We start from the raw sequence: 13,113 nt of genomic DNA, 5'->3' as shown, positions 1-13,113 counted from the left end.
ATGATCCAAAGCAGTGCAGACTGACACACATTAACTTTCATCATTTGAGTGAGATGCCACCAACAAAAGTTTGATTTTCTTTTTTGGTGGTTTGGGTTCTGTAGCTTCCGCATCGGAGTGTTGCTCTTTTAAGACTTCTGAAAACATGCTGCACACCTTGTCCCTCTCAGATTTTGGAAGGCACTTCAGATTCTTAAACCTTGGGTTGAGTGCTGTATCTATCCTTAGAAATCTTACATTGGTACCTTCTTTGCATTTTTTCAGATCTGCAGTGAAAGTGTTCTTAAATCAAACAACATGTGCTGGGTCGTCATCCAAGACCATCATAATATGAAATATATGGCAGAATGCAGGTAAAACAGAGCAGGAGACATACAGTTTTCCCCCAAGGAGTTCAGTCACAAATTTAATTAATGCATTATTTTTTTACGAGCATCATCAGCATGGAAGCATGTCCTCTGGATGGTGGCCAAAGCATGAAGGTGCATACGAATGTTTAGCATATCTGGCACGTAAATACCTAGCAATGCCAGCTACAACAGTGCCATGCAAACACCTGTTCTCATTTTCAGGTGACATTGTAAATAAGCAGGCAGCATTATGTCCTGTAAACGTAAACAAATTTGTCGTAGTGATTGGCTGAACAAGAAGTAGGACTGAGTGGACTTGTAGGCTCTAAAGTTTTACATTGTTTTGTTTTTGAGTGCAGTTATGTAACAAAAAATATTTACAATTGTAAGTTGCAATCTCACGATAAAGATTGCACTACAGTACTTGTACGAGGTGAATTGAAAAATACTATTTTTTTTGTTTGTCATTTTTACTTTGCAAATATTTGTAATAAAAAGTAATATAAAGTGAGCACTATACACTTCGTATTCTGAGTTGTATATTGAAATAAAATATTTGAAAATGTAGAAAAACATCCAAAATATTTAATAAATTTCAACTGGTATTCTTTTGTTTAATGGTGCGATTTTTAATCGTGATTAATTTTTTTGAAGTAATCATGTGAGTTAACTGTGATTCATCAACAGCCCTACTTTATAGCATTGTGTGTTTCTAGGCATTGGAAGGTTGTGATTTGTTTTAATATTCTAAGTATTCCGAGGGCTAAGTGCTTTGGCAGAAGAGGGAGTGAAGGAGTGTGCTTTAAGGATTAAAAATGGTAGGCCATCAAACCCTGAGACATGTAAAACCTCATTCCATTTCCTTGTGCCAGGCTGTATGTAGAATGGTGAAGAATACACAAGTTTTTAAAAGAAAAAAATGTGTTTGTTAACATTATAGTAGGATGTCCCCTTGGGAAAGATGCGGGATCAGATAGATGGGAGATAGGCAACCCTTGGGGTCCTGGAAAGAGTAGGGCAGGAAAGAGGCTGCCTCAGTTGCTCCGGTAATCTTCTCCCCCACACTACCCCCAGAACACACATTCCAGTGTGGGGTACGGGAGAAGGAGAAGAGTTTTTTTCTACTTCCTTTGCTGTCCATTAGCCAGGCATTTGAGGGAAGACGAGAGCTCACTGGCTGTCATACCCTCAACCCTGTTGCGTGTAAAGGTCTTCCAGGCATGCAGCAGCCATCCTGCTGGTTTCTGCACTGCATTCTTTGCCTTATAATTAAGGTATAATTTGAACTATGCTTCCAGCATGCTGTGGGTGACACTCTGCAGATCAGTAATTTTGGGAGTCAGGAAAGAATTCCCACTGAGACCTTCCTTTGCCTTCCTAACAGCATCCTGGAGACTCAGTTTTCAGTTAATAAAGAGTAAGGCACCACTTTAAAGGAATATACATTTATAAGAGGAATTTGTCATAATTTTAATCACAATTTGCAGCCATCATCCAGTGTAAGTTTGGGACTCAAAAGGGACCAGTTTCGAGAAGGAAACATGAGAAAGAGGCCAGGAGATAGCTGGTGGACCCTGCTAGCCTGTAGGGGAAGGGCAGACCTTAATTCTTTGCAGACTGGGGGACCCTTCCTGTGTACCTTCATTCAAACTTGTGGGAGGAGGATAAGAGGATTCAGAGATGGACCGAGTCATAGGGTTTAAGATGAAGGGGGCCAACCATGAAAATTATTTTTATGTCATAAGGTCATTTAATACCACAGAGGACCCAACTAAATGCCTGGTATTTTGGGAGGAGTTTAGTACCACCCCTACTCTCCCCCGCAAAAATGTAAGGTTGATTTTGTAGAGATGCAGCCTGGCACTTTAAATTCATCCCTGTCTGTGTGTCTTTTTCCTGCATGTCCTGATCAAATGGCCCCTTTTGCTATAGAGAGCTGTGAAACAGGTAAGGTTTCAATGACAAAAGTCAGGGGGGTATGCAAGTTAAAATTTGCTACTTCATAAGACAACTGAAGTTCATCATACCTTGAAAGAATTGCACTTGATACCACCCCTGCAGGAGCTCCAGAGGCATTTTGTGCCACCTTTCTGAGGCCAGGTCAGCCCCGTAGGTTAGAGAAGTCTCAGAGCTGCTCTAACTTGTGACCCATTGCCTATGGCCCCAAGGGGCTGCTCCAGCTTCCAGAAGTGCAGCAGTGTTTAGCTATGTCCCAGGAACATCTCCCAATGTGCCACCTTCACATGTGGCTCAGAGTTGTTATCCTGGCTCTTCTCTGCTTACTGAATTCCTTTACTGTGGAGTAATTCTGGAGGGGCCAGAGCTACCAGCTTCAGCCTAGCTGGTGTAAAAGGAATGCTGAATCAGGCTGTGACATTCTATACCTTGGGGAAGCATGCTGTAACCCCCATATTCCTTGTTTTCATATAATTGTGGTCTTACTTATAAAGCATGCTTTGTAAGGTATCAGGGGAAAGGTTATGATCTGCGGAAGTCATTTCTCTATCCATATATGTGTATCATTCATGCATACGAAGTTATGAGAATTGTGTTGTATGGTTGTCACTAAAACATGCTGTACGTTGTGGGAATCAGCCAGAAATTAGCTCCCCAGAGGCAACAGCAAGGAAAGTAACCAACGCCCAGGCGGGGTGTTAATCAATCCATCAACAGCCGTTGTCCAACAAGGGAGCTACAATGTGATGACTCACCTACATGAGGCCACACCAGGGAAATTGCTCAACCTTGCTTGGAGAGACTCAGTAATGTTCACCTGACTCTGAAGGGGGTGGAGGCAAAGCCATGAGGGAAGAAAGGACATGATAAAAGGAAGAGACATTTGCCATGCTGTCTCTCTCTCTTCCACCTGCTTGGACTGACACTACCACCACCAGCAAGTGATTAAAGCGCTGATCAAAGGGGAGAGCCTGGCTGAAGAGCAGCCAGTCTGTGGTGAGAAGCATCTAAGTCTGTAAGGACATTGAAAGTGTTAAGATCAGCTTAGAATGTGTTTTGCTTTTATTTCATTTGACCAAATCTGACTTGTTATGCCTTGATTTATAATCACTTAAAATCTATCTTTATAGCTAATAAATCTGTTTGTTTATTCTACCTGAAGCAGTGCATTTAGTTTGAAGTGCGTCACAGGCTCCCCTGGGGATATCAAGCCTCATACATATCAATTTCTTTATTAAATTGATGAATTTATATAAGCTGGCAGTGTCCAGCGGGCATCACTGGGCACTGCAAGATGGAGGCTCCCAGACGGTTGTGTTTGCGACTGGAGATATTGGCTAGTGTCATTTGCCTGCAAGTAGCTGGGAGCAGCTTACATGCCAGAGGCTGTGTGTGAACAGCCCAAGAGTGGGGGTTCTCACAGCAGAGCAGGGTCAGGCTGGCTCCCAGAGTCAAGGATTGGAGAGTCCTAGCAGATCACAGGTCCAGATAACACCAGAGGGGAACGTCACACAGGCCATCTGCGTGTGTGAAATTGAGTGCATGTTGTCCTCTGTTGCTTGACTGCCACTGAGAAAGAACATGATCATTTTTAGCTCACAGCCAAAAAGTTCTTTGTTTAGAGTAAGTGGGAGAAGCCTGCTTTTTTTTTTGTCCTGGATATTTCAATCACAGCACACCAACCTAAACTTTAACCCCCAGACTATTCTTTCATTCGTTATCTCAGAATCTAATCACAAATCCATCTAAAAATGAAACAAAATTGCTATATGTATACATTAATAACAAACTGATCAACTTTGAAAGAAATTCACATACATAATTTTACAATAATTTTATTCACTTTTCTGTTAAATTATATGTACAACCTTATTCCCAAGAAACATCAATTGTAAATGCTTGCCCAAAAGACTGATGTTGATGGATAAATATTTTACCTAATAATTCTCATTTAGCAGTACTCCTTCAGAGAAAATATTTAGATACCAAGTTAAAAATCAATATATAAACAAATCCCCACAACAATTCATGGATCAGCATTAAGATAGTTGTGTTATGATGAAATATTCATTTCTTAATAAACAAATTAATCATACACAGTATTAACCAAGTAGTACAAGATTTATGTCCTTATCTATTCATTTCCATGTTATTAAGTTATTGGGTTTTGCAAAGAATGTGGTAACCAAATAGTCATTTAACAATGTTAGCTGCAGGTTTTTAAACAGTGTTTTGGTAAGTGTTTGAGCACTGGTTGACCAAATGAAGTAGATTACACAGACTGAAAATCCAGAACTATTCCCAACCACAGTGTAACATTGTTTCATAAATAACAATCTTATTTTGTCAAAGCCATGTCAGTTCTTTATGGTGGAACGCTATGATGGCAGTCTATTGATTTAAAAGGGAGATTGTTTACTAGGTTGGGCTTTTATAAGCTCTCATTAGTCTAATGCTGTTTACAGCCCCTTTCAGTACGTTTCTTTGAATGGGGGAAAATTGCACCACATTGTGGGACTATGAAACATGCCTAAAGGAAACATTTCTACTGCCACAGATCATGCTACCATTGACTTCACCCATTGCCTATACACATATCTGACAAGTTAGAGGGGGAAATATCTTCTTCTTTGGTGTCTCCTTAGTTACTTGCAATAAGGCTGCAATACAAACAAATATGACACAATCTTTGATTAATAATTTAATTGAGGGTGGACAGTTTTTTCATTTCTCACCCCCCCTCCATTGTCAATATCTTCCCAACTGCACTTGCCTGTTTTCACTCCAGCTCTAAATTATTAATGGTAAGAGTTTGGAAGAGTTTTCCCGTTGCTTAGTGTCAAATACAACAAGTAATGTTAGCTCTTTCTTCTTTGCTGTATTTCACCATTCCCTGCTTCATTTGCTTATTAATTCCTTTTTATTATAAGCTACCTACCTACCTACCTACTCTCTCTCTCTCTCTCTCTCTCTCTCACTCACACACACACACACACACTTTGATAATGTTAACATTAGCAGGAGGGGAATGAGATAGGGGAAACTCAGTAATTGCCACCCTTTACTAAATTATACAGCATTAATTAGTTGACTTGGTAGTTCAGAGATTGCTTCTCCTATCAGAATGAAGGCTTTGAGTTCAGAATGGCATCTGTCTCATAGTGTCAGTGCAACAACAACAAAAATTAATAATGTATGGCTTGTGTCACAAAAGCAGAAGTGCTGCATTCATCTGTCTGCTTGCCATCTGAATGTCAGAAATGGAGAGAAAACACCACTCTGCTGCAACCTCTGGGGGATCACGGAAAAGCTGAAATAGATATCGCTGTTTAGGGCTGTTCTAAATGTAATATTTCTGATACATTTGGAGGAAAAAAGGTTAATTTATTTTCCAAGGATTGGATTGCTGTGATACAATTGCTTTGTCCTAGAGCAAGCAGAAAAAACATGAGCATTGCAACCTGTGAAACAAAAGGCCTTTTTGCTGGATTTAGGAGTAATTTGCAATCCATCAAAACACAGACCATTTCTCATTCTGCTGGAAAGAAGCTAAACTGTACACATTTCACTTATTAGGAAATACAAATGTTGATAGAAAGAGAAGTGCAGCCATGGGCTTCCCTCTTGACTGGTAGTTTAAGACCCTGATCCTTCTATCGAATCTGTGTGAATTCCATTACATGATCAAGGCTTAAAAAGCTAATATAGCTTGCTTGTTAGGTTTGGGAATTAAGCTTCAGAATGATAGAGGTGAGATGATGCTACAATACAAAGTCATGATGGATAAAAAGTTAAATATTACTTCATCACAAAACAGCTGGATTTTTCTCCAGCTGTCATCATTTGAAAATGTGTATGGCTCTCAAAGAAGCTTCTTAAAAACAGGTTTTAGAAAAAGAAAAAAGAGAAGGGAAGAAACAGAATTGGGGGGAAGGGATCTAAAATGCCCTTTAAAATATTATAATACTTTGCTATAATTGTCCAAAATATTACATTTTACAAATATATTAAGTAATATCAATGTGTTTTACAAAAGCCATCAAACATTGAGTGTTTTGCAGAATACCATAATACTTTTTTTAAATGAATGGGAAGAGAGTAACAAACAATAGGATCTGAAACCTCAAGGATAAAGGGCCAGGTTCTGGTTCCTTTACTCTTGCTCCTGTCAAATAGCATCTTTTTCCATGACTGGTCCCTTTGATTTCCTTCAGACTACTTGCACGGCTACTGAGCATATTAGAATCTGAATTAGAATACATCTCATTTGGTATTAACACCATTTAAATATTAAACCTTGTAAACAGGAAACCTGTTTTCAGTGATTCTTAAAACAAAACAAAAAAATCCACCTTGATGATTTTCATTTCAGTAAGGGGAAGAGCTTTGGCCGCTTGGAAGGTAAAATAGTCTTGTTATTCGCCGATAATCAGAATGAAAGGTTTAGCCTTGGTTACTGAAAGTAACAGAAACATCTTCCTGCCACTTCATTTTGATGAATTTTGAAATAGGTTAGCTTAAACTGATGCTGGTTTTCTCTGCCTAACTCCTCATAGAGAACCTGTGAGATGAGAGCAGAGGGTGTAATTAGAATAGGTAGCCAATCCATCCGCAGTGTGAGCAAACTTCTTCACCCACATTCTTTCACGCTAGTTAAAATCTTTAAGGGAATTCCCAGCACTGTAACTTCAAGGAACACTCGAGTCCTCATTATTGTCAGAGATTCCATCACCCGCTCTGCAACTCCTATTAAGGAATCTGAATGCTGCCTGCGGCTCTCCCTTTTACATGCTAGTCAGCTTCCTGTTTAGGCAGGGAAAATAAAAGGGGTTGAGAAATGTGCAGAACTTCTGTAAGTCGTTTGCATTCCACTGAAATATTTCTTTAGCTGAAGGGGATCAAATCAATGAAATATGATGAAACCATATGCTCATTTTTTCAAAAAGAGAGCAGCTGCTTCAGGGAGTATTGAGAAGATTTATTAATTCTACCAGTACTGCTCATTAAGACTAGGTGTCTCTATACCTGGCTTCCTCAACAAAAGCTCCTCAATAGCAAAATCACCCCCATGGAGTTCACACTGATGTTCATCTTGGCAACATTCCCTGTATTCTTGGAGGACACAGGAGACAATATGCTGAGCTGATGCTATTGGAGAAGTGGAACACTCATTTCTCAGGAAAAGCTATATAGCACAAGTTAAGTTTGGAAATGCCATAGGAGGAATGTGTGCTGGCAAAGACTGATTCTGCCTGCTATGGACCATATGTGTATTTAATTGAGTTTGCAAGTTTCCAGGCAGGATGCCAAATGGACAGTCTACTGCCAGGTAAGAGTGAGGAAGTTTTCCCCTCTTGTTCTCTGACAAGCTTTGGGGTCACAAAGATTCATGAAGCCAAAAGATATGTCCTGCCCAGGACTGATAGTGGTGTATGTAGGTCAGCAAGCAAATAAGCTACAGGAAGACGAATTATTGTTGCATCAGTTGTACTTAAAGGTTATGGCTCAGACTAACTTTACAGCCTGAGTAAGAAGTGGTGCCACTCCAAGAGCTGACCAGGGAGGGAACTGTAACTCTCGGAGTCTCATCTGGTCACAGTTTCCCACCATGGATCCCCTCTTACTCTAAGGGAAAGGTAAGAGAAGTGATTTGCTACTGGTATAGACCAGTGATTGTCAATTGCTGGACTTTGGACCAATGGGTTGTCAGCAGAGCATTTCCAGGAGGTTCAGGAGGCTAAGTTCCATTAATAGTAAAGCATGCACAAATGGAGCAGGGGACAGTCATCATCCTAGAACTTTTCAGTTGTGCATTCAGTCTTCAAGTAGAGCTCTCTTTAATTCATGATAGTGTCCCATGAAAGCCTTCACTGGCTTGGATTGCTGTCCTGGAGTTGAAGTCTGTGGAACAAGTCCCTGTCTTGCTGACAGATAAAATTTCAACCATAATCAAATTTGTTGACAACACTACAAATGAAGCAGTAATAAGAGAGGCTTGAATCAAACTACTAGCTTGGAAAAATCAGAGCAGTGGGATCTGCATAAAATGAAAGAAAATCAGGTGTTAATAAATATATAAAATCCTGCTTCTACCAAGAGAGGAAATAAACAACAGATGTACAAAACCAGGGGTCAGTGATAACCATGCAGCTGCACCCATCCATTAAGCTGAGTTTATTTTCATTGTGTCTTTGTGATATTCTGTTGTAATATTATATTTATATTTTGCAATACAGTTGTAACAGAGAGGAGAGCTGCTTCGTGACAGGTGCTATGCCTTAAGAAGTGGTCCAGGATTTGAGAAAGTTGTGAGGTCTTGATTTACAGTATCCTTGTGCCTCGTTTTCGGAAACACAGTCACCTGTGATAAACATCTATCTTAAACAGCTGCTTTAAACTACTTTCCTGCTTTCAGATACCAAAATAAACTTTAACCCACCTTATTTTAGGTGCTTCCTTATAGAGCACTTGGGACCAGAAACATTGAAAAGTAACTGAATTGCTTCTGTACTGTATATGAATGAATTGAATGTGGTGAACAAAAGGAAATATGTAACACATTCAGGAGACAGGTTTCAGAGTAGCAGCCGTGTTAGTCTGCATTCGCAAAAAGAAAAGGAGTACTTGTGGCACCTTAGAGACTAACAAATTTATTTGAGCATAAGCTTTCGTGAGCTACAGCTCACTTCATCGGATGCAGTAGAGAGACTGCTGAATTGGAATTAATTTGAAAACTGGATACAATTAACTTAGGCTTGAATAAAGACTGGGAGTGGATGTGTCATTACACAAAGTAAAACTTTTTCCCCTTGTTTATTTCCCCTCCTACTGTTCTTGTAAAGTGCTGGAAATGGCCCACCTTGATTATCATACAAAAGGTCCCCCCACCTCCACTCTCCTGCTGGTAATAGCTCACCTTTCCTGATCACTCTTGTTACAGTCTGTATGGTAACACCCATTGTTTCATGTTCTCTGTGTATATAAAATCTCCCCACTATATTTTCCACTGAATGCATCCAATGAAGTGAGCTCTAGCTCACGAAAGCTTATGCTCTAATACATTTGTTAGTCTCTAAGGTGCCACAAGTCCTCCTTTTCTTTTTAGTAGAAGGAATAGAAGAGCTGATGCTTTTCATTATGCATTTCTCAACACGCATAGGTTGGCATGTGACACCATAGGTGCAATAACAGGGTCATGCATTAAAAAATGAAAAGCTCTGTCTGCTGAACTCTGTCCAAACAAAAGAGGAATATTCACAACAAATTCATTATTTTTCCTCAGACACGTCACCTCTCTTCCATTAAGCTTTGTTCCAGTAACGCTGTCTGAGTTTGCAGCAAAGCTAATGAATCTCAGGACAGCTGTGGTCATCAAATGTTTACCATCCCATGACCACAGGTCCGGCGCAGTCAGATTTCCATCCTTACTAAGGGGAAAATATGCACCTCTTTCTCTTACAACTGCTATGAATAAAATATACTGAAACTCAAGTTTGCCTGGAGTTTTCCCAATTAATCAACACAGTAATTGAGAAATCACAATAAACCACTCTCAATAAAATGTATTGTTAAAAGAGAACAAAGAAAAATTCTTGCTGTCTACACTGAAAATCTGCAGAAGATGAGCTGTTTGATACATTATCTGATGAATGAATAGGAGTTATTTTTAATCATTTCAAGAGAATATAAAGGTACATCAAAAAGAAAAAAGCTACCTTGTCATCCCAAGGCAGCAAGGGACAGTACAGTGTGATTGACGTGGCTAGTTCACTTATTGTTAAGGCCAAACCCATACTCCAGTTTGATCCCTTCTCACAGGTGCTGGAACTAGGGGTGCTGCTTCACCCCCCCAGCTTGAAGCGGTTTCCATTATATACAGGACTTACACTTTGATTCAATGGCTCTCAGCACCCCCACTCTACAAATTGTTCCAGCATCCCTGACCCTTCTAACTAGGGTGACCAGATGTCCCAATTTTACAGGGACAGTCCCAATATTTGGGGCTTTGTCTCATGTAGGCCCCCACCCACTGTCCCAATTTTTCACACTTGCTGTCTTGTCACCCTACTTCTAACAGAGAGAGAGAGAGAGAAAGATCAAGCAGCTTTAAGTTGCACCTTTGCCAGTCCATCTATGGACCAAAGCAGACATCAGTACCAGTGTAAGTCCTTGATCCTTGGATGACTCCAGGAACGCGGGATGTATCAGTCTTCATATAATGTAATATCAGACTCAGATGGATGTAATATATATTTCATATTGAAAATACACATCAAGTGGTACATTTATGGATGGGGAGGTTCAGATGTGTGTAAATTAGTTGAGGGCACTGAAGAAGGAGCACCAACCCTTTCCAAAAACATCATTATTACTGCAACGGGTTGAAAATCTCTCTCAGTTTTTTTTGTCTAAATTAATATTTTCATGAAAGAAAATCAGTTTTCATCAGTTTTTTTTTTTTTTTGGTCAAACAATCAAAAACATTTCACTTTTTGACTGGCAAACCCAAAACATTCTGCATGTGGAATAAAAATGCCATTTCCCACGCAGCTCTAATTATTATTTTTAGAGATCCCAGAAAAGTGCTAGATGTCTCACAACAAATGCAGGTGCACTCTCTGGCCTGAAGATTTAATTTGATACTGATGGTGATGGAGTCTCATGCTGCTGTCAATGTACGAAGATTCCGCAAACACTCCAGGTGAACATGTACGTGGGAGATCAGACCAATGCGAGAACTGCCAATATCGTTACATGTGGGACATGATTTGATTTGATACTACAGGTGAAAGTTATAACAGAGAGGCTGGAGAGAAAAAAAGGTAACAATAATAAAAATAAATGATTGAGTTATTCAATTAAGCTATACACTCAGATTGATGGTTTAGTTCCCTTTATAAAAATGTTTTTTCTCCCCCCACATTTCACATAGCTTTTGTAGGGAGGCTTTTGACTGCAGAGAAGGAAGTGGTTTGTTAATATTATATTCAATATTTATTTGTACAGTGGTCCCCTTTATAATCTTGGCAATTATGCCTTAGCAATACAGGTGAGCTTTGAAGTACTTACCTAAACTTCACTATAGCAAATAGCTCTCCAGTTATGATTTGTGATGGCATAAGAGCAGAAGTTCTTTTTACTTCCATTATTACAACAGCATAGTCCTGCAGTCAGACTTTGTGCTGCAGGGGAATGACTTTGTGCTATCGCTTCCATGAATTTGGAACAGCTTTAAGACATCACTGATGTCCTATTTGTGTATAGTATATGGGAACTATGCCTGCCTACTAGTGGAATTATAGGAATTCCACAAACACAGAGGCAATGCTACTCAGATAACTAAACTGGTTGGCATGTGTAAGGATAAATACTGCAGAGTACCCAACATGTGTTAGTATAACATAAGCCAAAAGCCCTGGCAGAAATCCAGCAATTGCAGCTTCTCAATGAACGTACCGGGTTCTTGTCCTCAGCAAACATTGTGCAATTTTTTGGAAAATTAATAAATGTTATAAAGAAAGCTCTAGTTATACCATTCAAAATGCCACCCAAGTGCTTTAGATGCAGATGACTCACGTAATTTTCTTCAGTACCTACGGGAGAAGGATGTGGGAGTTAAAAAAAAATGGTCTGGTCTATGCAACAATACCAGAGATAAAGTTAAAGATGTAGGGACAAATTCACTGCTGACATAGAAGAGTGAATTTACCTTGACATCAGTGGGACTCCATTGGCCCAGAAATGTAAAATTAATGCAATATGACATTGTTACATGAGACATATTAGATTTGATTTTAGCAGTGTCTTGTGTCTTTAAGGTAACCAGGGGCTTGGTGGTGGTGTTCTCATGCCCTAGTTAGCTTTAAAACACGTGTTGGGAATATCCAATCATTAATGCTTACACAGGAAGAGATCTTAATAACATTTTTTTAGTTACTGGAGGAAGAGTTTATTGAAAATAGGGTCTGCTGTCTCAATTGTGTTTTATTATTTTAATAGCCCACCTGAGTTCCAGATGTATCAAAGAAAAATCCTGTAAGCCTTGTGGTTGGTAAAACAAAATTTACTCAGTCATTGAGAGCGGAACCAAGACCAGCTGAGGAAGAAAGGATTACAGGTTTAGCAAAAAAAATATTTCTATGAAAGACTAATATCTAAACTGCATGAGGACACGGACAAATTGCAGGACCCTTTATTTTGGAAATTAATTAATTTATAAATACTAGTGGTTGGAAGAGCCACTGCAAACCTACCATTGGTGAGTGAAAATTGGATGCAAATTAACTCAGGAAGTCAGAAATTTGCATATTATTGAAACTATGCACTTTTGTGAAAAATGACTCCCTTCTTTCCTTCCCCATTTCCCCAGAATCCCCAAGAGAAGATAGAATATGTAATGGCCTGTCTCTGATCTCCTTTCTCCTGTTGAAAAGCTGGAATAAATCCATCCAAGTTACCCCAGATTTCTAATGGATTCCCTGAGATCAGAAATGGCCCAAAGAATGCAAGATGTGCTCAGAAATCGTTTTTTCATTATTATAAATAGTTGTGTGAATAATTGATTTTTTGGTTCACTGGTCTAACTGGAAAAAAATCATTTTGGACTGACCCAAAACACAAATTTCAGTTTCCTCAGAAAACAAAAAAACAAAACAAATAATGTGTTTTGGGCTGATATTTCAATGGTTAGACTAGTGGTTCCCAAATTTGTTCTACCGCTCGTGCAGGGAAAGCCCCTGGTGGGCCAGGCTGGTTTGTTTAGCTGCCACGTCCGCAGGTTCAGCCGATTGCGGCTCCCAGTGGCCAC

At 39.5% G+C, this 13,113-nt stretch overlaps 1 long non-coding RNA gene across 5 annotated transcripts in view; it reads right to left on the bottom strand.

The window, feature by feature from the left end:
• Positions 1-4,125: 4,125 nt before the first annotated feature.
• Positions 4,126-13,113, bottom strand: part of LOC125630266 (uncharacterized) — a 158,165-nt gene continuing 149,177 nt past the window's right edge. The window contains exons 4-5 of one of the 5 annotated variants that reach the window (XR_012666487.1): positions 12,311-12,402; positions 4,126-4,966 (exon numbers count right to left, since the gene is read on the bottom strand). This is a non-coding gene — a long non-coding RNA (uncharacterized LOC125630266). Of the gene's footprint in view, positions 8,344-10,423; positions 11,113-11,315; positions 11,900-12,310; positions 12,403-13,113 lie in introns of those variants that run through there. The other 4 variants (XR_012666483.1, XR_012666486.1, XR_012666485.1 and 1 more) reach the window with 4 other exon arrangements.

The sequence above is a fragment of the Caretta caretta genome, chromosome 1 (assembly GCF_965140235.1).
Source record: "Caretta caretta isolate rCarCar2 chromosome 1, rCarCar1.hap1, whole genome shotgun sequence".
Classification (NCBI taxonomy): domain Eukaryota; kingdom Metazoa; phylum Chordata; order Testudines; family Cheloniidae; genus Caretta; species Caretta caretta.
Note: the sequence above shows the minus strand (reverse complement) of the source record. Positions and strands in the feature narration are given on the sequence as shown.